At 36.3% G+C, this 3,891-nt stretch overlaps 1 pseudogene; it reads right to left on the bottom strand.

Moving 5' to 3' along the window:
• LOC147906493 (uncharacterized) lies at positions 1-3,341 on the bottom strand (annotated as a pseudogene).
• Positions 3,342-3,891: the final 550 nt, after the last annotated feature.

A 3,891-nucleotide genomic window follows, 5' to 3' on the forward strand; every position in this document is an offset into this window, starting at 1 on the left:
TCAGCCCTTCAATTCAAGAGTATAGGATTCTTCCCTCAGGGGAAGGAGGGGATAAATAGGTTCTAGTTTAGTCTCAGTTTCATTATACTCTTGTAATTCGAGATCTGGAGCGCTAGGATTTACATCTCTAGGTTTATCCCTTCCTAGATGTAATAAAAGTTGAGTAAGTGAATTCCATACGGCTCCCAGTAAGTACACCGACCAACCGTACAGTGTGTAGAGCGTATTCATGTACGAATGTGATTAACAGCAGTTTGATAAGCCTAACAATTAGGTATATTCCGATTAATCCAGCGCTGATATTGTCAAAGATTAAAAATTTATTCCAAAATTTTTCCCAAGCGGAGGTAGCGATTCTTTCTATTGATGCTTCGTTTATAAGATTAAAGAGTGATCCTCCATTTATCACGGTTGAGCACCCTAATAAGCCTCTTGCCATGGTATTGAGGATTGCAGGTCGCTCTGCGGGGAACATTATGTTATCCTTGAGTTCTTCTAGATCGCTTTGTGAATATATTCCACTGGTCGCTAGTGTTCCTGGACTGGTGTATTTCCATTACGGTTTAGTTGAAGACTTCATAATGGTGGGTGGTAATGTCTCCACTGATTTAGGCATAATTTTATACCATGAGTCTCCCAAGAGGTACATGGTGCAAAAGAATTACAGGTAATCTGAGTTCCGTGACGTATTAATACATGCGTTTGCGGGATCAGAAAATATGTCTCATTTCCTCGTATTATTGGAGCTAATTTTACTTCGACCGATACACATTTCACCATGTGAATTACTTCTCCTGTCAAAAGTGCCATATGTCCAGGTCCCTTCATAAAATGATACGCGAAAATGTCAGGCGGCTATGGATAACGCATTCTGCATCATACGATATTCAAGTTGGTATTGTTGCAATAATATATTTTTATATAGTTGATTAATGAGTGCGAACGTATCTTTCTACGTAAACGAATTTTGAATTTACATATATGAAGATATCCATGTTTACTGCTATAAAGCCAGAGCTTTTAAAAATTTCGGCACCAAACATCGTTTCGAAAATTATTAATTTCGAATGTTCGGTTCTGGTAAGTGTATGTCCACAAGTGGTATATGTTCCAGTTAAGTGCTAGTTAAAGAGAGAATCATATTGGTCGTGGTTATTGAATAGACCGTTTGAGATCGCTCATTGGTAGCATCAAGTATTTTATTAGCGTATCCATTGTATAGTACGTCATAATCGGAACCTCTGCAATGATCGATAGGTACGGGATCCCAAAAGATCCCCTCCCTCTATGTCAGTGCAATGAGTGAAACTCAGTTCACAGGTTACTCCTGATCTGAGATGTACACGATTTGTATTTATCCGAACGTCAGCGATGTAATCCTGTAAAGTAATTTTGATGCTGCTTAATACAATGACATTTCCCCAATTTCCATATGGATCGGAATAAGCACTGCCGTCATTGTCAACATGCCCGGCTAAAACTATTGGACGTGTAGTCTGATTAGATAGCAGACCTGTTATGTGATGTGAGTTCCGACTATTTCGAAGCTTTCATAGGTATGCATGCGTCGACATGCGTCTCGAGATACATCGGCTATGTATGAGAATTGCCTATTATATACATCCATCGTATGCAAAAACATTCCACATCTTTTTATTATACGACTTTACATTGTATTACTTTCACAGATTTAAAGTCGTTGAATTGAAATACTTTTATATAGATTTTGCTAGAGTTTACATTCTGTGGAGAATATCACATTCTTCGACGTTGAATATTGATAATGTAGTTAAATTTGCTGCTGCAGAGCCACAGTCGTATCCTATTATTCCGTAAGTTCCTTAAGTCCATATTATTAATATAAATATGACGGTTATTTGATACAGCAATCCATCATCTGTCATCAAATGTCGATTTGATTTGTTTAATTATTATGAATTGATTTAATGTGAGAAATTCGCAAGTGGTTAGGGTGAACGATGTGACTATTTTATTTTAATTTTGACATTATTTTTATTTATTATAAAATTTCCAAGACTTCATGAGGTCCGATATATTGATCTCCAAATTTTCCGGGTTTTGGTCCCTTTAATAAAAGTACATGATCTCCAGGCTTGAATGTCTGTGGATTAATTTTCTTGTCATAATGTTTTTTTGATTTAACTTTAGCTTCTATGACGTTTTCACGAGCATTTGTTTGGATTGCATGGAGTTGCATAACTAAATTTATTAGATAATCATCGTAATTAGCTAATTTGTCTTCAGGGTGGAAGAGCTCATTTGACGGTACTCTTGCTATTTTACCTACAACACTAATTCGTATGGAGTATGTTTTGTAGTCTCATGGACGTTAGTGTTGTAATTAAACATGGCTAAGCCAATCCATCTGTCCCATTGTTTCTGCTCGTTTGCGTATTATTTCAAGTATTCTCCTAATGCATGGTGTGATCGTTCTAAGAATCCATTTGATTGAGTGTGAAATGCAGTTGTACGGAATTTACGGATTCTGAATATTTTTGCTATTTTCTTCATTAATTCGCTGATAAAATTTCTTCCTTGATCGATTAATATAACTTTAGGTGCTCCTAATACGCAAATAAATCTGTCGACAAAGGCTTCTGCTATTGTCTCTGATGTTTGATCCGATAAGGGTATCCCCATGCAAAATTTAGTTAACTGATCTTGCAGAGTTAAGATATATTCGTTATTCCTCTTCCAGTTTTAGGTAAAGGTTCTACGATATTCATGGCTACTTTGTCAAAAGATGATCCTGGTGTGTCAGTGATTATCATAGGTTGTTTGGTTTTTACTCGAACGAGTTTTTTTAACTGACATTGTAAACATTGTTGTATATATCGTTGAACATCGGACTTTAGATTTTCCCAATGGTATTTGTGTTTTATTCTGTTGTAAGTTTTCGTGATACTTCAGTGTCCTCCTATAGGTTAAGCAATGCATTTCTCCGATTATCGTAGATCGAAGATCTTTAGGTATTTCACTAGTCCATTGCATATAATTAATTTGGTTGTTGAATCCATAAAAATTAATTGCAATGCGGTTTTGATATTGCTCCATGGCACGTTGTTAACATAATCGGTTTTAGCAATGCTAATAGTTTCTAATTTTAATTCTTCAGTGACAGATCGTAAATCTTTTATTACGGCGGAAATCTGGATGAAAGTTATCGTCGGTCCCTCACGTTGCCCTTCGCTAATAGGCAAGACTAAATGGTAGTATTTTTTGTATTTTATGACTTTGGCTTTTCCTAGAGCGAGATTTTCTAAGCTAGGGATCTCGCTTCTTTCACAGTTTTTATGAACCTGAGTCCAACGGTCTCCCATTGGTGTCAACAAAATGCAACGTTATCCTTCGGAAAAATAATATTATAAGAATAAAGACCGAGGTGGCGAAACGAAGCCAGCTGGAATTTTCATGCGAGGGAGCCATTCCCACATGGACATGGTTGGATACAAGAATCGAACGGAAGACGGAACGACGCACCGCGAGACGATAAATACAGAGCAGAAAACAATAGGATAACAGAGAAGCAGAGAGAGACGCAGTCAAAGAATGTGTCTCGAGAACATGGAAGAAATAAGTATCTTAAGAGGATGCTGGAGCGATGACAGAACTTAATCAAAATCGATATTACAAGTTTTTATTTCCAAGTATGTATAAGATGTTTACGCCCTCTGAGTAATATGATGCAGGAAATTCGATTGATTAATTATCGACATTTTTATTCCGTTTCCTATATAACCATCTGAGCTCAGGGACAAAAACATGTATTAGGCTCGATCCCACAAATGTAAGATTTATTTTATTTTGGAAAATTTTTCAATTTTAGAATTGAGAAAAAAATAAACCGGGATTGAAGTTAATCTTATATTT

This window comes from Acromyrmex echinatior, unplaced genomic scaffold (genome assembly GCF_024713525.1).
Source record: "Acromyrmex echinatior isolate Ae372 unplaced genomic scaffold, ASM2471352v2 Scaffold25, whole genome shotgun sequence".
In the NCBI taxonomy this organism is placed as follows: Eukaryota; Metazoa; Arthropoda; class Insecta; order Hymenoptera; family Formicidae; genus Acromyrmex; species Acromyrmex echinatior.